We start from the raw sequence: 16,607 nt of genomic DNA, 5'->3' as shown, positions 1-16,607 counted from the left end.
GACATCATTACGGCGTTACATCTGGGAAGTCATTAAGGCATTACTTCTGGGACATCATTACGGCATTACATCTGGGACGACATTACATCTGGGACATCATTACGGTGTTACATCTGGGAAGTCATGCGCAAGATTGGAGGTCACGTTCTTTCGAAGCTGTCCATGCGCTCACGCTTTTGATGTTAAGTAATTTTTTCACAGTTGTGTTTTTGTCGAAACTGTATCTATCTTTCGGTGTGTGTACTTATAGTGTGTCTTTAGTAAGATTGTCGGTGTTAATTTTTCATACCTGTATACAAAATCGTCGGTTAATTCGTGTCACGTATTCTGAAGCCGAGTAGGCTTCCGTGTCCGACCTTGAGGCTTTGTTTTTCTCTCAGCGGTTTGTCGATTGCGCTGCAATTACTTTCGTTCTCTGTTTTTTGTCCCAGTCTTTCACCCCATACTTCCTTATTTAAAATCTCAACTCAAAAAAAAAAAAAAAACTAGAAAAAATATTTCCTTCTCTGCTCTTATTCGTTTATTCGTTGTTCTTATTTGTTCGTTCGTTCTTCGACCATGTTGTTCGTGATCACGTGATCACGTTGTTAAAAATGTTCAAACTTTCCCCTGAAGAACTGTATTCTGTCGTATATAACAACACCTTTTTCTTCTTCTTCTATAAAAGGATGCTTTCGACTTGCTCACCAAATCTATTCATTCCAAAAAAAAATTCCATCTCTTACAGTTCCTTTTTTCTACATTCCCGAAACTCTCCTGCACTCCACCCCTCCTTCAGCATCCTCAAACGTATTTTTGACTCGAAGGTCTCAAGAAACTCATTTTGCAATAAATGTTCGTTTGTATACAAGATCGAGGCTCGTGAAAGAGCTAACATTAATCACACAAAAAGACAAACCGACACACAAAACACAAAAAACAAGGGGAGCGGCAGACAAGATGAGGAGAGAGGGGGAAGGACACAAACACAACATTTGAGAGCAGGGACATCGGGAGGACTTGGGGGGGAGGTGGGAGAGGAATAAAACAAATGAACACTGCAAGGACTCTGGGGTGAATTACCGGGGGTAGAAAAGATCAAGGTTTTCGATGGGGGAAGATAAGAGATGGTGGTGGGACATCATTACGGTGTTACATTGATGTTTGAGGAGGAGTGGAGGAGGAATGATGTTTCCTCCTTTGAGGAGGAATGATGTTTCCCATTAATCGTACACTTTTCAAAATCCAATCTCACCCCTCCCCTCTAAAACTTCCCCATCACCCCTCCCCTCCAAATCTACCCCCTTGCACCCTCCCCTCCAAATCTTCCCCATCACCCATCTCTTTCAAATATTCCCCCTTGCCCCTCCCCTCCAAATCTTCCCCATCACCCATCCCTTTCAAATCTTCCCCCTTACCCCTCCCCTCCAAATCTTCCCCATCACCCCTCCCCTCCAAATCTTCCCCATCACCCCTTCCCTCCAAAACTTCCCCATCACCCCTCCCCTCCAAATCTACCCCCTTGCACCCTCCCCTCCAAATCTTCCCCATCACCCATCTCTTTAAAATATTCCCCCTTGCCCCTCCCCTCCAAATCTTCCCCATCACCCATCCCTTTCAAATCTTCCCCCTTACCCCTCCCCTCCAAATCTTCCCCATCACCCCTTCCCTCCAAAACTTCCCCATCACCCCTCCCCTCCAAAACTTCCCCATCACCCTTCCCCTCCAAAACTTCCCCATCACCCCTCCCCTCCAAATCTACCCACTTGCCCCTCCCCTCCAAATCTTCCCCATCACCCATCTCTTTCAAATATTCCCCCTTGCCCCTCCCCTCCAAATCTTCCCCATCACCCATCCCTTTCAAATCTTCACCCCTTGCCCCTCCCCTCCAAATCTTCCCAATCACCCCTTCCCTTCAAAACTTCCCCATCACCCCTCCCCTCCAAAACTTCCCCATCACCCCTCCCCTCCAAATCTACCCCCTTGCCCCTCCCCACCAAATCTTCTCCATCACCCATCTCTTTCAAATCTTCCCCCTTGCCCCTCCCCTCCAAATCTCCCCCATAAACCATCCCTTTCAAATCTCCCACCTTGCTCCTTCCCTCCTAAACTCCCCCCACACCCCTCCCCTCCGAGACTCTCCCTCGCTCCTCCCCTCCTAGACTCCCCTCTCACCCCTCCTCCTCAAAGCATCCTCCCCGCTTCTTCCCCGTTCCAACTTTCACCTTCATCTCCCCCAACCTTCTGCCTCGCTCTTCCCCTCCTCGCCTCACTGTGCCTCACCCAATTACCATCAAACCTTTTGTCCGCCCCATTCTTCCCTTTCTCCAAGCTATTCTGAAATCTCTGACACACCTTCAACAGCTCTCCCCACCTCTTCCCTCCTCTTCCACATCTCACCCTACCCCCCCCCCCCCCCCCGTTCTGTATCCGATGCTCCCCCTTCCTCTTCATTAACGGTGTGGACCTCAAACATCCGGGGCCTTCTCTCAAACTTGACTGATCTCTCCATACAGGTTGCTTCTGACAAACCAGACGTGATCTGCTTAACAGAAACTTTGCTCCTTCATGATGTCTCTGATTCCTTGGTATCTCTCCCAGGTTACTCCCTCCTCCGGTATGATAGACCTGAGCCTCGTCCTGGAGGTGGGGTTGCTATCTTTATAAAAAAAACTCTACATCTCTACAATAAATCTACATCTCGCTGTCTGATAATATGGACCAACTTCTATCTACCCATCCCAACTCTCTCTTCCTCATCTGTGGTGATTTCAATTGTCACCATGCCAGTTGGCTGGGTGTGGGTACCTCTCTCACCAGCCATGGCTCTTCAGCAAAGGACTTCTGCGACTCACTGGGACTGACACAATCTGTCAATTTCCCGACCCGGATCTCAGTCAACGGAGCATCTTCTCTTCTGGACTTGGTTATGACTAACTTCCCTGAAAATGTCTGCTGCTCTTCTTCTGCTCCAATCGGCTCATCTGATCATGTGCTTGTTAAAGTGGACATCTCTCTGACCATTCTCAGAGAGCCTCCTCAGCGTCGACGAGTCTGGCATTTCACTCAGGCCAACTGGCACGGTCTTCAAGCAGCCATCAATCATCTGGACTGGTCTCCCATCTCTACCGCCTCTGACATCAACTCATCCTGGGAATTCTTCCAAAGTAAATTGCTCTCTCTCATGCACAGATTGATCCCATATCGTCTTCAGTTGTCATACCCTTCCTCCCATCCATGGTACATGGAATCTTGTGGTGAGGCTGTTGCCCAGAAACAACTTGCTTTCGTCTCCTGGAAAGCAAATCCAATGGAAGGAAATCTCATTTCCTTTCACCAAGCCCGAAACAAGTGTGTGTCAACCCTCAGGAGAGCCAGGAAACAATATCTCTCCGTTCTCAAGACCGAACTCTCTCATCTGTCTCCCTCTTCCAAATCCTGGTGGCGTCTGGTCAAATCTGTTTCTGGTGTTTGTTCCCCCTCCATCCCCTCCCTCACCTCAAACGGCTACACGGCTGACTCCGCACGTGAAAAAGCTGAATGCCTTAACTCTGTGTTTGCCTCTAAATCTTGTGTCCCTAACCCAAAGCTCTCTGTACACACCATACCCAGTCGGACCCAGCTGCTCCTGGACTCTGTGTCCTTTCCTCCTGACAAGGTGGAAAAGTTTCTGTCAACCCTCGACTCTGATTCTGCAACTGGACCTGACGGCATCAGCCCATGGGTCCTAAAATCCTGTTCTTCCGCTCTTTCACTCCCTCTCTCTGTTCTCTTCACCCTCTCTTTTGCTCAAGGTCATCTGCCATCTGCTTGGAAATCAGCCAACATCACCGCTTTGCACAAAAAAGGTGCAAAAACAGATCCTGGCAACTACAGACCAATCAGCCTTCTCCCAATTATCAGCAAAGTCATGGAATCCATCATTGCTTCAGGTATGAAATCTTTCCTCTTCTCCAATGGCTTGATCTCTGATCATCAATTTGGTTTCAGACCTGGTCACTCTATTCTGGACATGCTGCTTCTGCTTTCTCAACAATGGATGGAGGTCCTCAATGCCAAACAGGAAATTAGAGCCGTCTCCCTTGACATATCACGTGCCTTCGATACGGTCTGGCACCCCACTCTGCTCACCAAACTCTCCTCCTTTGGTATCCATGGAAATCTCCACGCATGGCTGGTGGACTTCCTCTCTAGTCGTAGTCAACGTGTGGCCTTGAATGGGTTTCTCTCATCTCCTCTTCCTGTTCAGGCTGGAGTTCCCCAAGGCAGTGTTCTGGGCCCTGTGCTTTTTCTGGTCTTCACCATGATCTCTCTGACTCTCTTGAAAATCCTCTCTATCTCTTTGCTGATGACTCTACTCTCTGTCGCTCCATTCCTCATCCCTCAGATCGGCAGTCTGCAGCCTCCTCACTCTCTGCAGACCTGGACAAAATCACAGACTGTGTAAACAAGTGGAACATGTCTTTCAATCCTGACAAATCTCACACTCTTACGATGTCTCTCTGAAAAGACCGACTGGACAACCCTCCCATCCACTTTCTGAATAATCCTTTCCAAGAAGTTCTGTCACTCAAGCTTTTGGGTCTCACTATCTGCCATGATCTTTCCTGGGAAAACCACATTTCAAATCTGGCCTCCAAAGCCAGTCGCCGACTGGGCATCCTCCGTCGTGCGAAGTCCTTCCTTGGCACACCTGAGCTCCTCACCACATACAAGGCTTTCATCCGCAGCTCAATGGAATACTGCTCTCCCCTCTGGGCTGGTGCTCCTGCCTCACACCTAGCTCGTCTTCACGCTGTTGAAACCAAAGCATTCAGAATCATTGGAATCTCCCGCGATGAAGCTAACTCCAAGGGCCTCTCACTCACTCACCGCAGGCAGGTTGGTGGTCTTTCCGTCTTCTACCGACTCCTCTCTGGCCTTGCCCCCCTAGCTCTCTCTGGGCTCTGTCCCCCAAATATTCCTACAGGTCGCACAAGATCTGCCTGCAACCCTCTTCTGGTTAAACTGCCAAAATCAAGACTCTCTGCTCACCTTCACTCCTTCATTCCTCTTTTCTCCCACCTCTGGAACAAACTCCCTCACTCTCTTCAATCCCACTCCACCCTCCAGGTCTTTAAAACAGCTGTTCACCACCATCTCTTTTCTTCCCCCTTCCAAAACCTTGGTCTTTTCTACCCCCGCTAATTTCACCCCAAATCCACTTTTTTGAAATACCAACTTCTGCCCTGGAAGTCCTTGGTGTCCTGGTGTTTTCTACTTCTTCCACCCCCCCCCTTCCCACCCCTTCTCCCCCCAAGTCCTCTCCCTCCCACACATCTCCCTGCTCTCAACTGTTATGTTTGTGTGCTTCCCCTTCTCTCCCTATCTTGTCTTCCGCTCCCTCTTTTTATATATTTTGTTTGTCTGGTTGATTTGTTTGTGAAATAAATGTTAGCTCTTCCACGAGCCTCAATTCAGTATACAAAAAAAAAAATCAAAAAAAAATCATTGCGGCATTACTTCTGGGACATCATTATGGCATTACGTCTGGGACGACATTACATCTGGGACATCATTACGGCGTTACATCTGGGAAGTCATTGCGGAATTACTTCTGGGACACCATTACGTCTGGGACGACATTACATCTGGGACATTCATTACGGCGTTACATCTGGGAAGTCATTACGGCATTACTTCTGGGACACCATTACGGCATTGCGTCTGGGACGACATTACATCTGGGACATTCATTACGGCGTTACATCTGGGAAGTCATTAAGCCATTACTTCTGGGACACCATTGCGGCATTACGTCTGGGACATCATTACGGTGTTACATCTGGGAAGTCATTGCGGCATTACTTCTGGGACATCATTACGGCATTACGTCTGGGACGACATTACATCTGGGACATCATTACGGCGTTACATCTGGGACGACATTACATATGGGACATAATTGCGGCGTTACATCTGGGAAGTCATTACGGTGTTACATCTGGGATGAATTTTCATCCTACATGTGTAGTGATTATGATGTCTATGAGATGGTCTCATCAAAGGTTGAATGTGCGCTGTTGATGTTTTTTTGTTTTTTTTATTCCTCGCACTACAATAGTCTTCATCCCACGAAACGCCCCCAATGTTTTTTTAACATAAAATAATAAAATGTAGTGTGTATATATTCTCCTCTCACTTTGATGATGCCCCTGGGCCTGCTCCACAGTTCTCTCCATTGCTCTGCCCTACAACAACAACAACACAACATGCATTTTAAAGGCCATTTTCCCTGCTAGAGCGGGGGTTAGCCTTGCGGTCCCCATGACAATCTTCTCCATTTTGCCCTATTTTCTGCATCTCTCCTTGTTAACCCCCTTGCCCGCATTTCTTCTTCCACCATCTTTAGCCAAGTCTTTCTCGGTCTTCCCCGTCTTCTACTTCCTTCTACATTCATTTCCATCACTCTTCTCAACCAGTCACTTTCATCCTTCCTCAACACATGACCAAACCATCTCAACCTGTTCCTCTTCACAGCATCAATCACAGGCTCTATTCCCATCATCTTTCGCAATTTATCATTTGTCTTCCTCTCTCTCAACGATACTCCGCACATCCGTCGAACCATTCGCATTTCCACCCTTTCCAACCTTCGTTGCTGCTCTACGTTCATTACCCATGTCTCGCTCCCATAAATCATAACACTTCTCACACATGCAGCATACACCTTTCCCTTCAGCTTCAACGACACTCCCCTCATCATCAGCACGCCACTCAATTCCCGAAACTTCTTCCATGCACATCTCACTCGAGCAACCGTTGCCGAGTCTGATCCACCTTCTCCATTCAGCATGTCTCCGAGGTAGCAAAATGTTTTCACACCTTCCAGCTTCACGCCATCTCCAAGATCCAACTCAACATTTCCTCCATCTGCAGCTCCCTCTGTGCACACCTTACATTTGAATGTAGCTGCCACACTGGTTAATGACCCTCTCAGACCACTACATTTTTGATGAACCCACTCAGCGCACATTGTACACTGAATGGAGTTCACTCCGACACCCTTCCTACACACAGCACAGGGCCACTTCCCAGTTCTTTCCACCTCACCACATGCTTTACCACTTGCCATCACCTTCGTCTTTCCGATATTCACCTTCAGACCTTTTGTCTCCATACATTCCTTCCACGTGTTCATCTTTTCCTTCAGTCCATCCATACTTTCCGCAATCAACACCAGATCATCTGCATACAACAACTCCCACGGTAAACCCTCCTTTACGTTCTGAGCCAGCACCTCCATCACAGCTACAAATAGTAGTCGACTTAGTACCGACCCCTGATGCACTCCCACCTTCACCTCAAACTCACCACTGTTCCCGTCCTTCGTCCTTACAGCTGTGCGTGCTCTTTTGTACATTGCCATCACTACTCTGATCAACCATTCCTCCACTCCTAACTTCCTCAATGCCCATGTCAATACTTTGCGTGGAACCCGATTGAATGCTTTCTCCAGATCAACAAACCCAAGAAACAACTTCTTCCTCTTCTCCATGTACTTCTCCTGCAACTGCCTCACAATGAAAAGCGCGTCTGTCGTTCCTCTTCCTGGCATAAATCCAAACTGCATTTCGTCGATCTTCACTTTCTTCCTTATCCTCCTCTCCAACACCCTTTCCAATACCTTCATTCCATGCTCCAATAACTTTATCGCTCGGTACGAGCCACACTCCAGAGGGTCACCTTTCCCCTTGTATAGAGGGACGAGGGTACTCAGTTCCCAATCCACTGGAATGCGGCCTTCTTTCACCACCAGATTACAGATCTCTGTCATTCTCTTCACACCCCAACTTCCTGCTGCCTTCAACATATCTCCCACAACTCCCGTCGGCCCTCCCGCTTTTCTACCCTTCATTGCTTTTATCGCTTCCTCAACTTCCTTCTCAGTTATCTTCTCTGCCGGTCCTAAAACTGGCTTACTCTCTATGTTGCCATCCCATTCATTCTCTGTATTCAACAGCATTTCCATATATCTTTTCCATCTTCCTTTAATTCCATCTGGGTCGACAACGATTTGTCCCACTTCATCCTTCAAGCAGCTCACCCCCATCACATCACACCTCTCTTTCGCTATCTGCTTTGCAATCCTGAATACCGCTCTCTGACCCTCTTCCGAATCCAAGCGTTCTCCGAACATTTTCCTACATGCCTCCTGCGCCTTTGCTACCTCTTTCTTTGCAGCCTTCCTGGCTGCCTTATAACTTTCATGCTCTGCTGTTTCTGCTCCCGTACCCTTCGCCTTCTGCCACTCCTTGAACTTCTTCCTCTTCTCGTCAATCGTCTTTCCAACTTCATCATCCCACCACCATGTTTCCGAGTGCCTCGGTGGTCCTTTTGTCCATCCACATACCTCACCAACGGCTCCCAACAGACTAGCTTTCATTGACATCCAACCACTTTCAAGCTCAACCACATCATCCTCGACCCTACTCAGCCTCTCTTTTAATGCCTCCCTTACTGTCACCTCTTTCAACCTCCACACCTTCATTCTCGGTTGGTACTTCACCCGCCGAGCTCTCCTCGCACCTTTCACCCTTACGTCGCAGACAACCAAGTGGTGCTGTGAAACAGCCTCCTCCCCCGGGATCACCTTTGTGTCTCGGAGGTGCCCCCTATCTCGCCTACGCACCATCAGGTAGTCAACGGTTGTCGTCGACCCACCTGACGCGTATGTAACAAGCTTATTATCCTCTTTCTGGAACTGAGTATTACAAATCAACAAATCAGCTCCATCAGCAAACTCCAAAATCCTTTCACCTTCTCCATTTCTCACACCATATCCGTAACCCCCATGAACTCCTTCAAAACCATCCATACTCCTTCCCACGTGTCCATTTAGGTCTCCTCCTACCACAACAACTTCCTCATCTTTCACGTTTTCCATCAGCTTCTCTATCGCACACCAGAACTTGTCCTTCTCTTCATCGCTCCGACCAACCTGCGGAGCATATCCCGAGATGACGTTCACCAAGAGCTTTCCAATCATCATTTTCACCATCATCAACCTATCACTCACTCTAGTCACACTCACCACACTGTCTACAAACTCCTCAGAAAACAGGACACCAACACCATTCACGCCCTCCAGGCACCCTTGCCACACAAACTTGTATTTCTGTCCCTGCCTACCCTTCACCATTCTCACACCACTTCCCTTCCATCTCGTCTCTTGCACACAACATATGTCCACTCTTCTTCTGACCAATACTTCCACCACTTCTCCTGATCTCCCTGTCATTGTCCCTACATTCCATGTCCCAAACCTCAGAAACCGATCTCCACTTCGGGCTGTACCCTGCCCACATGTAGTTGTAATTGTCATGGTTCTCTTTTTTGAGGCAATGTTTTTTTTTTGTTTGTTTTTTTTTTTATGGCCGGATGCCCTTCCTGACGCCAACCCTCTTAGTCGCCTCCTACGACACACGCAGGGATACGGCGTACCTATTCTTATCCAGGGTACACACTGGGAAACGTTTAAAACATGGAAATCCTGGGTGGGGGGGGGGGGGGGGTGGGGATCACCGCTGCGGTTTAAACATATTTAAATAAATATTTAAACAAAACCATGAAAACAATCTGGGAAAAGTCTCTAAGTGAGAACGTGGATTTGAGAAAGCAGGAGCAGAGGTGAAAGAACAAACGAGAATATAGGGGGCGGGGCACAAGTCGAGACGAGGAGGCCGCACGAGGCGCGGACAAAGAAACGACTAATTACACACAAATTTGCAACAACTACAAAACCAAAACCAAATAGAAACACACAATAACACATACACAACAAAATACGCAGCGGAAATTTGACAAAGAAACGAACGGGAAAACACTCAAACTTTGATGCTGTGGAGAGATCAAAGCAAAGTAGGGCTCTGCCCTACAAACCACTCTATATCAATTAAGTCAATGAATGAATGAATGATCGTTTTAAGGCCACTTTCCCCGCTGGAGCGGGGGTTAGCCTTGAGGGTCCCATGACAATCATGGTTCCCTGTTTTGAGGCAATATTTTTATGGCCGGATGCCCTTCCTGACGCCAACCCTTGGTCGCCTCTTACGATGCGCAGGGATACGGTGTACATATTTGACTAGCAGGAGTACCCGGCGTTGCCGGGGATGGGTGGGGGGGGAGGGGGAGGAGGCATTAGGATGGGGGGGTGGGGAAGGGGGGGAGGAAGCGAGTGGGGGGATGGAAGGGGGAGGTGAGGGGAAAGATATACCACATATACATCTTGAGGGGGGGGAGGCAAAGCCCTTTATACACAGAGTTTGGCCAACTCGGTAATAGGCGCCATGTTGGAGCCCTAGGTCAAGTGCACGCACACGTGCACTCAAGCGTGCATGCATCGAGTTACATATTAAGTCTATGCGTGCATGCAACTTTCTGCTATTAGAGATGGGTATATTTTCATGTTCCCGAGTTTCATTCATTGTTTCGTCACTTTAGGGATTTAAAATGGCGCCTGTTGTCACGTGATCGCTAAAAACTGAAACGGAGTTGGCCAAACTCTGTGTATATAGGGCTCTGGAGGGAGGTGGCTCTGGCAGGCCCCTCCGTTTTGAGGGAGGGGTGGGGGGAGGGACGGAGGAGGAAAAATTTACCCATGCAAAGAATGCTTCATAACCTCAGTGTTGCACAGGTAAAAAAGTAAATTGTAATACCCTCTGCCACCATCACCGGGTGGTGCTACACGGTACACATTTACATAGAGAATTTACGCCTCTCCCCCGGTCTCACACACCCCCGAATGAGGCCGCGGCCACATAGCTTATGTTACTCCCCCAGACAGAGTTGTATTTGTATTTGTACCCCGAGTGAAGTATACAAGTGTTTACAGCTGGAGTACCCAGCATGCTCAAGCGAAAAATAAACAAATTAGGCAAAATATAATGGAAAAGCAATTACATCCAAATCAGAATCCATCACAAATGTCGAATCATCATTTTACCTTTTTGTTGAATACATGCTGGTGAATGTGCCTCACGTTTCTGAGTTAAGTATGATGATATTCAGGAAGAAGAAGAAGCCTTACTACCAACTTTTACCGCTTCCAGAATTTTTTTATTATTTGTGTTCAAATGTCTGGTGATTGCTTTGTATTTATTTATATGAATGTGTACTTGTATATAACTGTCAGTAAACAAAAAGGCTTAGCCACTACAGAGCGATTTTTTTTAAATCCAAAAAAATCTGAAATTTTGTTATTTCAAAAAGTTTTCATCTCACTGATGAACCTCTGAAAGTTTGACTAAGCTCCGTTCAGCCATCTCTGAGAAAAATGGCGACACACACAGACCAACGCCTCTCTTATACAACAACAACAACAACAACATGCATTTTAAGGCAATTTTCCCTGCTAGAGCGGGGGTTAGCCTTGCGGTCCCCATGACAATCTTCTCCATTTTGCCCTATTTTCTGCATCTCTCCTTGTTAACCCCCTTGCCCGCATTTCTTCTTCCACCATCTTTAGCCAAGTCTTTCTCGGTCTTCCCCGTCCTCTACTTCCTTCTACATTAACTTCCATCACTCTTCTCAACCAGTCACTTTCATCCTTCCTCAATACATGACCAAACCATCTCAACCTGTTCCTCTTCACAGCATCAATCACAGGCAATATTCCCATCATCTTTCGCAATTCATCATTTGTCCTCCTCTCTCTCAACGATACTCCGCACATCCATCGAACCATTCGCATTTCCACCCTTTCCAGCCTTCGTTGCTGCTCTACGTTCATTACCCATGTCTCGCTCCCATAAATCATAACACCTCTCACACATGCAGCATACACCTTTCCCTTCAGCTTCAGCGACACTCTCCTCCTCATCAGCACGCCACTCAGTTCCCGAAACTTCTTCCATGCACATCTCACTCGAGCAACCGTTGCCGAGTCTGATCCGCACTGACTCTCTTATATATACACAAAGAATTAAGTTAAGCACCCCCCCCGTTTTTTTACAACCTCGCACATTACAAGTTTGTTGTCGTCAAAACAGTGTAATATACCCATGATATTGCTATATTTTCTGGAGAAGTGATATTATGGTCACATAAAAACATAACAATCATGCCGTTTTCAATATTTTATTCTGAATAATTTAAGGTGAAATTTTTTGGGAATTTTAGGCATATTTTCACCTCAATTTAAGTATGGAGCTATAGGTCCATCACGGACAGTGTGGATGACGTTTATGTTTTCTAACGTACAGTCATTGTTCTGAGAAGACCTCTAGCGATCTTTGCGTCAATAACGTGTGTAGGACCCACGTGATCGGATCACTGACTCAACCCTACGTCTCATAGACCCTGTAAGCCGTCGTATGCGTTGCTGTGGCAGGTTGTTCCATTCCCGATGTAATGCACGTTCCAATTCATCCAGATTGGTTATTGGAGGGACCATCTTCGCAATTTGTCGTCCCAACATGTCCCAAACGTGCTCGAGGGGGTTCAACCTGCCACAGCAACGCATACGACGGCTTACAGGGTCTATGAGACGTAGGGTTGAGTCAGTGATCCGATCACGTGGGTCCTACACACGTTATTGACGCAAAGATCGCTAGAGGTCTTCTCAGAACAATGACTGTACGTTAGAAAACATAAACGTCATCCACACTGTCCGTGATGGACCTATAGCTCCATACTTAAATTGAGGTGAAAATATGCCTAAAATTCCCAAAAATTTTCACCTTAAATTATTCAGAATAAAATATTGAAAACGGCATGATTGTTATGTTTTTATGTGACCATAATATCACTTCTCCAGAAAATATAGCAATATCATGGGTATATTACACTGTTTTGACGACAACAAACTTGTAATGTGCGAGGTTGTAAAAAAACGGGGGGGGTGCTTAACTTAATTCTTTGTGTATAGTAGATTAATGTGTTGATGTTGTGCAGACATGATAGGCCCAATGACCTCCTGCTGGGTTAAACATCCTTCTGTTTTCATTGACAGACAGACAGCATATCTGATGCCTCACTTTCTGTTGGCTTGGAATTTAATAGATGCTGGTCTCCCAAATAAAACACCTCTTTCAACCCTGGCAAAGCTCTCACTTTCACCCTGTCACTATGAAACTATTGTCAAATTAACACACCTATTTTTCCATGGACAACCAGTGGAAGAAGGTTCTGTCTCCCTAACTTACATGCATCACTATTGGCAACTCCCTCTTCGGGGCTGCCAAAAAAGAATTTTTCACTTGAAAAAAGCATAATCACTCGCACCCAACAAAGCCTTTGTCCATAGCTAAATTGAGTACTGCTCTCCCATATGGGCTGGTGCCACGTCTTTACCTCCGCCACTGAAGGTGGATGGATGTTATGTTTTCACCCCTGTCTGTTTGTCTGTGAACAGATCTCAAAAGTTTGCGGAAGGATCAAGACAAAACTTGGTGGACAGGTTGGGTGTGTAACAAGGAAGAATCGATTCAACTTTGGTGAAGATCTGAATTTGGATCAGTTCGTTTTTTTTATTTTAGCGTTTCCTCACCATTGGGAGGTAGAGCCAAAAACGAGATATAGCAACTTGGTGGATTAGTTGGGTAGGTGACAAAAACAAGCTAATTCGATTTTGGTTCAGGTACAGATGCAGATGCAGATGCAGATCAGTGGGCTAAAAACGTAAACTCTTCAGCGTGGCGGGGTTATGCGCTTTACCGAGTGCCGTGCAAGTATTCTAACATATTTAAATATCAACATCTTGTTAAAACAAGCCATTAATGCTCATAGAATGATGGCCTTACAAACTCAAAATCCCAAACTGAGAAACAGCCTTCAACTGACTAGGTAATTTCAGGCTTCTTCCTCAGAGTATGCTTTTAGCCGATGGGTAAAACATTTCACTCTGGTGGGCTGTTAAACTATAAGCATACAGTCTGACACATTTATTAGCCCATACCGCACGCAGCGGGAGATGGGGTTTGGCAATCACTTCTGTGTGCCTGTCCAGGCCATAACTTTTTTTTAACATTTGTGCTTTGCCATAAGATTTTCATCAAAGCTTTATTATGAGAACATGGAGAAGACAAGTTAATATAATTTGTCGCAAAAGATCAGCATCACATACAATAATCAATTTTCATCCGATTAATTTGAAATTTTACGAATTTGCATATTGGGTCACAGAATTAGTTCACCAATCAAACGCTATAAGACGATTGTTTTTCTTTCCTTTTTTTCGACCAAAAAGGTCAAAGGCCGATGTTGTAAAAAAGAAATCGCCAATTTTTATCCGATTGACTTGAAATTTTAGCAGTGTTTGCATATTGGGTTATGAAGCCGATTGCTTTTGAGATCAAAAGATCATGGTTGCCTAAAATCGTCAATTTTTTTGGATTTTTTTTTTGCTGTTTTTGCCATGTTTAGCATATGGAAGAAGTCCAAATAGAAATCAGATGTGGACAAGCTTTGCATTTACAGATGCTTTCTAGTTGGATATTGATATTCTCTTCAACATTCAAAAATGTGGAAGAGCCACAAGTCATAAAATTACTTTGTTTAAAATAAAATAATGGCCAACATGCACATTCAATAAGAACTATTTCCAGTATAGTTATCAGCGGCACAGCCCGACCCACAGCCAATGATGCGACCAAACAGCCTGGTGTTGCATACTAAAGAAGAAGAAGAAGCTATAGTTCAACCCTTTAGCGGCCACTGATCATAAAAGAAACTGCCTTATAAATAGCAAGTAGTTTATACCAGCAGCTTGGCAGATTTTTGTGTAATGTACACAGTATAAGAGAAATGTATTGTTATGTTTGTAGGGGTAGGCAATACCTTAGTCCAGGTAGAGCAGCGGTTCTTAACCTGGGGGTCGTGACGTACGCGCATACGCGAACAAAATACTGTGTGTAGTATGTACCTTTGTTAGGTTCCTAAAAATGGGCTCAACAAATTGATATGTTATTTTGGACCCCTTCATGACCCCAGGAAAACCCCAAACGACCCCCGGGTTGTGAACCGCTGAGGTAGAGTGTATAGATTAGTGCGTTCTGATTGTCATGAAGAAGAAGAAACCTCGATGTATCATAAGTAGTAAATTCGTTTAGACCGGATGTCGTGTAAGTGTATCTTCGTCCCTACGAGAAGGGTGGGGTTCATTAATTACCGAGGGATTATGGGTAAATTAATCCCCTGTATGTAATTGCCTCTGGGTGTGTTCCTTATGACACCGCACAACAGACACCTAGTAAGAAATTGGCCATTAACCACACTAATTAAAAACCAACCGGAAACCAGGCATCAAGCACTATTGCTGATAACACCGACTTGGTGAGCGCAGAGGCACAAAAGGACAGTGAAGCCACGCCGCAAAGAGCAGTGATTTGATTGGCACAGAGACTGCTAAGATGAGACTCGCTGATAGGAGCGGAGACGGAGACGTCATGGGATGACATCAGAGCCTCAAGTACAAAATAGGTGTAACGGCGGACATTTTCCCTTCTCGTTCTGGATCCCATAGCGAACGGTCGCTTATTGGCTCTTGCGCAAGGAAGATTCATCATGAACGGTCGTGTTCCGACATCTTGATAGTGATCGTGAGGAGGAGGAATTGCGGAACGAGAACTGCGGTTTCCCAAGCAAGAATGACGAGTGGATGGGTGCTGCCTGCACGCTGCGCTCTCGACGAAGCCAGGAGTGAGCAGACACGCAGCAAGGCCTAGTTCACGCCAACAAACGCATTTTTTCGCCAAGGACGCGAGGGGGTTTTGACGATTCTTGACGACATTCAAGAGCCGATTGGAGCAAAGTGCCACAAACTACACATTTATTTTTCAGTTGTTTTATCCCTTGTCTGTATTTGGGTCTGTGTGATAGGGCTCCAATTAGGAATATAGTTTTATCGTACATTATTTTGTGACCGGAATTTTAAAAAATAAATCCGGTATTTTTGTTCATTTTAATTCCGTGTCGTTTGAGTTAATTTATCGAGGTGCGAAGACGTCGGGTGGAGCCGTCCAGTTAAGTTCGTCATCTCACTTTCCCTCACGTGTAATGAAGGTCCACCATTGAATTGAACGCCTCAGAATGTTAAGCTCTTTTGGTCATCTGTGTCACCCTACTGTGTTCACCGGATGGTAGTCACACTACAGAATTATACAGTGAAAAATGCAAGAACACAATATTGTAGAAAGTATGCCCTGGCCAACTGAGACTAATCAAAAAATGGGAGAGGAAAAAAAAAAGAATGCACCCGTGAACGAAACCATTTAGAATTACCCTTTAGAACCTTTTAGAATCACCCTTTAAAACCCATTATAATTACCCTTTAGAGCCAAAACAAAATTACACTTTAGAACCAAAAAAAAATTACCCTTTAGAATCACCCATTAGAATCACCCTCTAGAATTACCCTCTAGAATTACCCTCTAGAATTACCCTATAGAATTACCCTCGACCATCCTGTGGAATTACCCTTTAGATTCCTTTAGAATTAAACACAGTGGGTTCGAAAGGTTCTTCTTCATTTTTGACAGACTGATCGAAGGAAGGACATAGCCAAATATTGACGCGGCTTCACCGCTTAAAATAATAAGTAAATAAACGAATCTTATTGGCTTTACAAGATGGCTATATATAAACTAAAT

At 45.7% G+C, this 16,607-nt stretch overlaps 1 protein-coding gene across 1 annotated transcript in view; it reads right to left on the bottom strand.

The window, feature by feature from the left end:
• ATP5PF (ATP synthase peripheral stalk subunit F6) overlaps window positions 1-16,607 on the bottom strand; it is a 32,946-nt gene that overhangs the window by 10,852 nt on the left and 5,487 nt on the right. The window lies entirely within an intron of this gene.

The sequence above is a fragment of the Myxine glutinosa genome, chromosome 3 (assembly GCF_964187855.1).
Source record: "Myxine glutinosa chromosome 3, kmMyxGlut1.1, whole genome shotgun sequence".
In the NCBI taxonomy this organism is placed as follows: Eukaryota; Metazoa; Chordata; class Myxini; order Myxiniformes; family Myxinidae; genus Myxine; species Myxine glutinosa.
The sequence above is the reverse complement of the archived record's forward strand: the minus strand, read 5'-3'. Positions and strand labels throughout refer to the sequence as shown.